Source organism: Triticum urartu, chromosome 6 (genome assembly GCF_003073215.2).
Source record: "Triticum urartu cultivar G1812 chromosome 6, Tu2.1, whole genome shotgun sequence".
NCBI lineage: Eukaryota > Viridiplantae > Streptophyta > Magnoliopsida > Poales > Poaceae > Triticum > Triticum urartu.
Window position 1 is genome coordinate 135099823 of NC_053027.1, and position 10523 is coordinate 135110345.

Genomic DNA, 10523 nt, shown 5'->3' on the forward strand with positions numbered 1-10523 from the left:
GATGTCGCAAAAGCTCATTCAACAGTTTACCAACAGCAGGCTCGAAGATATCAAAGCAGAGAAGTACGGGCCAAGCCTTACAATGTCGGCAAACTCGTTCTACGCCTCCCGAAGAAGAAAAAGGACAAACTCAAGCCCAAATGGGAGGGTCCCTTCATAATTGATGAAGTTCTCATCGGAGGAGCGTACCGTCTTCGCGATGCATCAGACAATCGCCTCGAGCCGAACCCCTAGAACGCGGCCAGACTCCGGAGATTCTACGCCTAGTGCTAAACTCATTGTTCGTCTCCTCCTCCCCTGTAGTTTCCATTATTTTTTCTCTCTTTTCCGATTACTTTCTTTTCTCGCTTTAAAAGCTTTAAGTACGGCTAGACCGCACGCCATTGGCACATACATCTTTAAACATGTACGCCACTTATATTCGGGGGCTTCTCAGACAGAAGTTCTTGTCATTCCTTGAGCAACAAGCTCCTCGCATATGAGTTTTTCCATATGTACCTTTTCTTTGCCACTATATGCATCGATATGACTTAAGTTTTGGCCAAGCTGGGTTGCCTAGCTCCTGTGCTTATGCCCTACGTTCCCGTTAGTTCGGCTAGGGCATAAAGGGAGCACCTCTGCGATTGTTGCTGCCGGGTCATCCGGATGTGTACCTCAGACTGGGTGAAGCCGAAAGCTAGCGTTCTTAAGGGAATATTCGGTCGGTGAATTAAAGATGTTTTCTAAACTCACTCCATTGTGCACCCCCAGAAGTTATACAAACTGTGGTGCTCGCATCACAATTCAGGCATGTACATTAAATGCATGCACACCCAGGGAAAGGAACCCTTAACGAAACTATTCTCACTGGAAGATGTTTCTTACGATATAAATGTAATATAACATGGCTAGCCGGATACAACTTGTCTGTTAAAGCAACTATGACCCCTGCGTCTAGTTTTCCAATCATACCCCGGCCTATTCGGCCGCGATGGTATTCGGAAACACTCCGCACCTTAGAGTCCGGAGGTTGAAGCGAAAAGGTCTGCCATGACAAATTATATACAATTCAGCTAGATGAGGGAAGTACACCGTCACTTGGACTCGAACACCTCTTCCTCTACACCTTCCAACAGGCAGTCTAACTTACAATCCTGCTGAGAATATTTGGCGGCCACCTCTACTTGGTCATATACTATACTAACGGGAATTTCTTCCCCATTCGGCCCTACCGGCCCGACACGAGCCATGTGATTAGGATCCATCTTGGTATAGCGCGTCTTCACCATGGCCCAGGCCTCTCGCACACCCTCTCGGCAGGCAGATATCTTCCACAGCCGGATACGCTGCCGCGCTCCCTTGAACAGCTCTACCAGCTTCTCCGTGCTTCCTGGAGGGGAGTCGGATGGCCATAAAGCCTTGGCTACACTCCGCATAGCCTGCCGAGCTTGCTCGTGCAACTGCGACAGCTCCTGCAGAAGATCATTTGATGATCCGGACACTTCCTCTTTGGGGCGGTTCATCAACAAACCTGCAATTACAACTATATCAGCTACCGCTACCTCCAAACTGTTGTAAGATAAAAGCGGCCACATACTGAATATGCCGCCTCGGAGCTTCTTGTTCTCCTTCACAGAGCTGGCTAGCTGCACTCGCACATCTTTCAGTTCTTCGCCTAGGTTGATGTTTGAATCCTGGATTTTCTTTTTCTCTTCAACGACATTTGTCAATACACGCTCGCCCGCTACTAGAAGCTTTTTGGCTCCGTGTTCTTCACTTCGAGCGGCGTTCAGCTGCTCTTGTACTTGGTCTAAACGACCCAACACAAAAATTAGAACCCAGATTCACACTATCAGTGTATCCTTATGAATTTTCGATGGAGGAAAAATATTACCTGGAGATGCCTTGTATTTCTCCAGTTCGGTGTTAGCAGCAAGCAGCTGGCGCTGACACTTTTCTAGTTCCTGAGCCAGCTGGGTATTCTTCTCCGTAAGAACCTGGTTGTACATTGATCCTTAAATCAGTTGATTCAACTCCTTTAAGTCTCAAGGGCTACTGGCATATGGTTTTCATAATCAGACAAATCGAATTTACTTGCACATCTTTCAGATATTGCTTTGTGGCCCTGCTAATCCCATCTCGAGCAGCCGGATGTACGCATCGGCTGCGTTGAAGGCATTAAACGACTCTTCTGAAAAGCCAGGATCTTGTAAAAGGGCCCGGCGGTGCCGATGATTCATAGCACTCTCCACTTCCGAGTTGGTGACCGATACATGGTCCGAATCCTCGACTGGAGGACAGTCCGGCATCGCCCCTGCATCAGCCCCCGTCTTCACGGCGGGATTTGAATCTTGGATGTGGGAAGGACGGCCGCTCGGACCCCCAGATACAGTCTGACGCGCCTTCCTCCTGACAAATGGGAAACGGGAAGGTCACGGTTGGACGTGACTGCTCAGGGGCAGGTCGGTGAATTCATACCTCTTCGATGAACGCGCAGCCGTGTCTTCATTTGCTTTCCTCTTGGAAGGATTGTCCGGCGCGGGAGCCGATCTCTTCGAAGTCGCCGAACGTCTCCCCTGCGAAGCACGATACGGTGTGATGGGTAAGATGGAGTAAGAGCACTCTTTTAGAGAAGGCGATTTCTTAATTATTTACCCGAGAAGCAGGAAGAAGGCCTGGATAGTCTGCGGTAATGGACACTTCTGTGCCGTCGTAGCTGGTCTGGTAGAACACTCCCTCCGCAAGCACCACAAATATATCCACGTCTTCTTCGAACCCGAGATCTAGCTCCCGGTTGTGGTCCTCCGGCTATGGGCGGGACTATAAAATCCCTCGGTGACCTTTCGCCAGTGCTGTCATAAGCAAACAAGCTAGAAGTTTATCAAAAGCAATTTGGAGATGGAAGAAGAAAAAAACAGAGGGGTCGGGCCTTACCCAGCTGGGAGGGTTATACATAGAATACCCGTCTCTAGATTTGATGCAGAGAAATTCCTTTTCCTCCCCTTTGAACAGTTCGGCTAATATCTTAGCCAGAGCGGCAGGGGTATCTGGACCTTTCCAGCCGCAGCGAGAAGCGTCGTCCTCCCCATTATAGTGCCACATGGGAAGCCCTCTGTATTGGAGCGGTTGAACCCCTCGCGCTATGGAAATCGCCATAACCTCGATTACTGTGAGTCCGGACTGAGTGAGCTCTCTTATCCTGCTCATCAGCTGACGAACCTCCGCATTGTCTTCCTCTTCAAGACTTCGGGGACGCCAACTGTGGCGTTTCTTCAACAGGACACGGGCAAATTCAGGAAGACCCTTTCGAATCGGGTCAGGAAGCGCAACGTCCTCTATATAAAACCATTTGGAAGGCCATTCATCAGGTGCCTTCCTTGGTGTGCCGGATGGATATCCGGTATCGGCGACGCGCCACACTTCGGCTCCGCCCACTTCAAATATTGACCCTTCGTGATTACGTGGGACGAGACAAAACGGCTTCCTCCACAACTCGAAGTGAGCCTCGACGCCCAGGAAAAGTTCACATAAAGCGACGTAACCCGCAATGTGCAGAATGGAGGCCGGAGTGACATGGTGCAGTTGAAGGCCCTAATATTCCAGAAGCCCTCGGAGGAACGGAAGGATTGGAAATCCGACGCCTCTTAGCAGGTAGGGGACAAAACACACTCGCTCCCCCACGGACGGATTGGGGAAGTCCTCTGCCTGAGTCCCCTCATTGAAGGAAGCTAGCCCCGATCGAACAGGGACTAGATCTGCATGTGGAAGGAATCCCTGCGTTTGCAACTTTATCAAACAGCTATGAGACACGGAACACCTCTCCCACTCGTGAAAGCACAAGTGCTCCCTAGGTGGTTTTGATAATTGATGACAACATATCTCTTGTTGGACTAACACTTCTATCTAGCATGTTTCAGATAAGTTCAACAATGGAGTGGCATGGACTAAAGGTTGTGGGAACTCCTTCAAGATGCTAAGGACAAGGGATTGGCTAAAGCTTCAAGCTCAAGACTCTTCACTTTTACATTTTAGTGATCCAAGATCACATTGAGTCCATAGGAAAAGCCAATACTATTAAGAAGGGATGAGGTGTTGCTTAATGAGCCTCTTGCTTCATGTGCTTAGTGATATGCTCCAAAATCCTCAACTACTTTCCCATATCCACATATGACCTAAACCCTAAGCCAAACTCGGTCCTACCGATTCTTCCTATCCGGCGCCACCGAGTTTCACTTGTCATTAGCCACTGCCAAACCCTAGCAATTCGGTTCTACCGATAAGGATCTCGGTCTCACCGGGATGGGCTTGCAAACTCTCTGTTGCCCATTGCAATATTCTCGGTCCCACCGAGATATGCAATCGGTCCCACCGAGATTGCAATGTAAACTCAGTGTTTCCCCTTTGTAACTTTTCGGTCTCACCGAGTTCCACTCGGTCTCACCGAAAGAGCAAATCGGTCCCACCGAGTTTGCCTGACCAACTCTCTGGTTAGCTAATTACCAAATTCGGTCTCACCGAGTTTGTGTAATCGGTCTCACCGAGATTACGTTATGCCCAAACCCTAACCGAATCGGTCCTACTGAGTTGCATGTCAGTCCCACCAAAATTCCTAACGGTCACTAGGTTTACTACTTTGGTCAGACCGAGTTTATTTATTCGGTCCCACCGAGATTGGAAAACTGTGTAATGGTTGGATTTTGTGTGGAGGCTATATATACCCCTCCACCTCCTTCTCATTCGAGGAGAGAGCCATCAGAACACACACACCATTCCTACTCATATGTTCTGAGAGAGAACCACCTACTCATGTGTTGAGACCAAGACATTCCATTCCTACCATATGAATCTTGATCTCTAGCCTTCCCAAGTTGCTTTCCACTCAAATCTTCTTTCCACCAAATCCAAATCCTATGAGAGAGAGTTGAGTGTTGGGGAGACTATCATTTGAAGCACAAGAGCAAGGAGTTCATTACCTACACACCATTTGTTACTTCTTGGAGAGTGGTGTCTCCTAGATTGGCTAGGTGTCACTTTGGAGCCTCCGACAAGATTGTGGAGTTGAACCAAGGAGTTTGTAAGGGCAAGGAGATCGCCTACTTCGTGAAGATCTACCGCTAGTGAGGCAAGTCCTTCGTGGACGATGGCCATGGTGGGATAGACAAGGTTGCTTCTTCGTGGACCCTTTGTGGGTGGTTGCTTCTTCGTGGACCCTTCGTGGGTGGAGCCCTGTGTGGACTCACGCAACCGTTACCCTTGGGTGGAGCCCTGTGTGGACTCGCGCAACCGTTACCCTTCGTGGGTTGAAGTCTCCATCAACGTGGATGTAGGATAGCACCACCTATCCGAACCACGGGAAAAACATCCGTGTCTCCAAATTGCGTTTGATCTCTCCAAACCCTTCCCTTTACATTCTTGCAAGTTGCATGCTTTACATTCCGCTGCTCATATACTCTTTGCATGCTTGCTTGATATGTATTGTGTGTGTTGAAATTGTGCCTAAACTCCACTTAAACCGAAAAGGCTTAAAAATTGCAACTTTAGCACTAAGTGTCTAATCACCCCCCTCTAGACACATCTACTTCTAGATCCTACAACTCGCCTTTCTATGGGCTGGGACGAGCGGAGGAGCTGGGAGCATTAGCCATGCCAGAACGGTTTCTCCTAAAGCAGTCTCTAGGAATTTCTTCTACGTAGCGCCGAATGGATCTGGGGTCCAATCTCTTTAAATAGGTGCTCTTCCTCGCATGAAGGGGGTGTTATTTGCAAAAATACCCTGACTTTCCACATTCACTCGACACGTGGAGGACAAAGACTATTCAACGCACGAAAGCCAAGGAGGCGACATTGGATCAATGGCTGAATACATACTTGGAGATCGTCGAAGGGAGAACCCGCCTTGCAATGCCGAAGACAGTATGTGTGCCGAGCACCTCGTTATTCAAGACTGGTTTGGGGGCTACTGAGGGAGTCCTGGACTAAGGGGTCCTTGGGCGTCCGGCCTGTTATCCATGAGCCGGACTGATGGGCTGTGAAGACATGAAGGCCGAAGACTGCACCGTGTCCGGATTGGACTCTACTTGGCGTGGAAGGCAAGCTTGGCGACCGAAGATTCCTTCTTATGTAACTGACTCCATGTAAACCCTAGATCCCCTCTGTGTCTATATAAACTGAAGGGGGTAGTCCGGAAACGACAACACATATACTCATTACCATACCCACATAGGCTAGACTTCTAGGGTTTAGCCATTACGATCTCATGGTAGATCCACTCTTGTAACACTCATATTCATCAATATCAATCAAGCAGGATGTAGGGTTTTACCTCCATAGAGAGGGCCCGAACCTGGGTAAAACATCGTGTCCCCTGCCTCCTGTTACCATCCGCCTTAGACGCACAGTTCGGGACCCCCTACCCGAGATCCGCCGGTTTTGACACCGACAGGGGCGCCGCCCCCCTTCCCTAGTCCAATTCGGACCAGAGGGGAAGGGGCGCGCGGCCTGCCCTGGCCGGCCCTCTCTCTCTCCACTAAGGCCCGCGTGACCCATTAGTTCTCCGGGGGGTCCGGTAACCCTCCGGTACTCTAGTTTTCTCTGAAATCACCCGGAACACTTCCAGTGTCTGAATATAGCCGTCCAATATATCAATCTTTATGTCTCGACCATTTTGAGGCTGCTCGTCATGCCCGTGAACACATTCGGGACTCCGAACTACCTTCGGTACATCAAAACACATAAACTCATAATACCGATTGTCACCGAACATTAAGCGTGTGGACCCTACTGGTTCGAGAACTATGTAGACATGATCGAGACATGTCTCCGGTCAATAACAAACAACGGAATCTGGATGTTCATATTGGCTCCCACATATTCTATGAAGATCTTTTATCGGTCAAACCGCATAATGATATATGTTGTTCCCTTTGTCATCGGTATGTTACTTGCTTGAGATTCGATCGTTAGTATATCAATACCTAGTTCAATCTCGTCGCCGGCAAGTCTCTTTACTCGTTCCGTAATGCTACATCCCGTAACCAACTCATTAGCTACATTGCTTGCAAGGCTTATAGTGATGTACATTACCGAGAGGGCCCAGAGATACCTATCCGACAATCGGAGTGACAAATCCTAATCTCGATCTATGCCAACTCAACAAACACCATCGGAGACACCTGTAGTTCACCTTTATAATCACCCAGTTACGTTGTGACGTTTGGTAGCACACAAAGTGTTCCTCCGGTATTCGCGAGTTGCATGATCTAATAGTCATAGGAACATGTATAAGTTATGGAGAAAGCAATAGCAACAAACTAAACGATCATCGTGCTAAGCTAAAGGATGGGTCAAGTCAATCAAATCATTCTCTAATGATGTGATCCCGTTAATCAAATGACAACTCATGTCTATGGTTAGGAAACATAACCATCATTGATTCAACGAGCTAGTCAAGTAGAGGCAAACTAGTGACACTCTGTTTGTCTATGTATTCACACATGTACTAAGTTTCCAGTTAATAAAATTCTAGCATGAATAATAAACATTTATCATGATATAAGGAAATATAAATAACAACTTTATTATTGCCTCTAGGAGTACGACAAGCTCTTTGTTACCTCCATAAACGAGAAACATATCCTTAGTCCTTTTCAGGTATTTCAGGGTGTTCTTGACCGCTGTCCAGTGATCCACTCCTAGATTACTTTGGTACCTCCCTGCTAAACTTATAGCAAGGCACACATCAGGTCTGGTACACAGCATTGCATACATGATAGAACCTATGGCTGAGGCATAGGGAATGACTTTCATTTTCTCTCTATCTTCTGTAGTGGTCAGTTATTGAGTCTGACTCAACTTCACACCTTGTAACACAGGCAAGAACCCTTTCTTTGACTGATCCATTTTGAACTTCTTCAAAACTTTATCAAGGTATGTGCTTTGTGAAAGTACAATTAAGCGTATTGATCTATCTCTATAGATCTTGATGCCCAATATATAAGCAGCTTCACCAAGATCTTTCAAAAAATTCTTATTCAAGTATCCTTTTATGCTATCCAGAAATTCTATATCATTTCCAATCAATAATATTAGAAATGCTACAGAGCTCCCACTCACTTTCTTGTAAATACAGGCTTCTCCAAAAGTCTGTATAAAACCATATGCTATGATCACATTATCAAAGCATATATTCCAACTTCGAGAGGCTTGCACCAGTCCATAAATGGATCGCTGGAGCTTGCACATTTTGTTAGCACCTTTAGGATCGACAAAACCTTCTGGTTGCATCATATACAAGTCTTCTTTAAGATATCCATTAAGGAATGCAGTTTTGACATCCATTTGCCAAATTTCATAATCATAAAATGCAGCAATTGCTAACATGATTCGGACAGACTTAAGCATCGTTACAGGTGAGAAGGTCTCATCGTAGTCAACTCCTTGAACTTGTCGAAAACCTTTCGCAACAAGTCGAGCTTTGTAGACAGTAACATTACCGTCAGCGTTAGTCTTCTTCTTGAAGATCCATTTATTCTCTATGGCTTGCCGATCATCGGGCAAGTCAACCAAAGTCCACACTTTGTTCTCATACATGGATCCCATCTCAGATTTCATGGCTTCAAGCCATTTCGCGGAATCTGGGTTCATCATCGCTTCATCATAGTTCGTAGGTTCGTCATGGTCTAGTAACATGACTTCCAGAATAGGATTCCCGTACCACTCTAGTGTGGATCGTACTATGGTTGACCTACGAGGTTCAGTAGTAACTTGATCTGAAGTTTCATGATCATCATCATTAGCTTCCTCACTAATTGGTGTAGGAATCACTGGAACTGATTTTTCTAATGAACTACATTCCAATTCGGGAGAAGGTACAATTACCTCATCGAGTTCTACTTTCCTCCCACTCACTTCTTTTGAGAGAAACTCCTTCTCTAGAAAGGATCCATTCTTAGCAACAAATATCTTGCCTTCGGATCTATGATAGAAGGTGTACCCAACAATCTCCTTTGGGTATCCTATGAAGACACATTTCTCCGATTTGGGTTCGAGCTTATCAGGTTGAAGCTCTTTCACATAAGCATCGCATCCCCAAACTTTAAGAAACGACAACTTAGGTTTCTTGCCAAACCACAGTCCATATGGTGTTGTCTCAACGAATTTAGATGGTGCCCTATTTAACGTGAATGCAGCTGTCTCTAAAGCATAACCCCAAAATGATAGCGGTAAATCGGTAAGAGATATAGAATGCACCATATCTAATAAAGTATGATTATGACGTTCGGACACACCATTACGCTGTGGTATTCCAGGTGGCATGAGTTGCGAAACTATTCCACATTGTTTCAAATGAAGACCAAACTCATAACTCAAATATTCACCTCCACGATTAGATCGTAGAAACTTTATTTTATTGTTACAATGATTTTCCACTTCACTCTGAAATTCTTTGAACTTTTCAAATGTTTCAGACTTATGTTTCATTAAGTAGATATACGCATATCTACTCAAATCATCTGTGAAGGTTAGAAAATAACGATACCCGCCACGAGCCTCAACACTCATCGGACCGCATACATCAGTATGTATTATTTCCAATAGGTCAATTGCTCACTCCATTGTTCCGGAGAACAGAGTCTTAGTCCTCTTGCCCATGAGGCATGGTTTGCAAGCATCAAGTGATTCATAATCAAGTGATTCCAAAAGCCCATCAACATGGAGTTTCTTCATGCGCTTTACACCAATATGACCTAAACGGCAGTGCCACAAATAAGTTGCACTATCATTATTAACTTTGCATCTTTTGGCTTTAATATTATGAATATGTGTATCACTACAATCGAGATTCAACAAAAATAGACCACTCATCAAGGGTGCATGGCCATGAAAGATATTACTCCTATAAATAGAACAACCATTATTCTCTTATTTAAATGAATAACCGTCTCGCATCAAACAAGATCTAGATATAATGTTCATGCTCAATGCTGGCACCAAATAACAATTATTTAGGTCTAAAACTAATCCCGACGGTAGATGTAGAGGTAGCGTGCTGATGGAGATCACATCGACTTTGGAACCATTTCCCATGCGCATCGTCACCTCGTCCTTAGCCAATCTTCGTTTAATCCGTAGCCCCTGTTCGAGTTGCAAATATGAGCAACAGAACCAATATCGAATACCCAGGCGCTACTATGAGCATTAGTAAGGTACACATCAATAACATGTATATCAAATATACCTTTCACTTTGCCATCCTTCTTATCCGCCAAATACTTGGGGCAGTTCCGCTTCCAGTGACCAGTCCCTTTGCAGTAGAAGCACTCAGTTTCAAGCTTAGGTCCAGACTTGGGCTTCTTCCCTTGAGCAGCATCTGGCTTGCTGTTCTTCTTAAAGTTCCCCTTCTTCCCTTTGCCCTTTTTCTTGAAACTAGTGGTCTTGTTAACCATCAACACTTGATGATCCTTCTTGATTTCTACCTCCGCAGCCTTTAGCATTGCGAAGAGCTCGGGAATTGTCTTTTCCATCCCTTGCATATTATAGTTCAT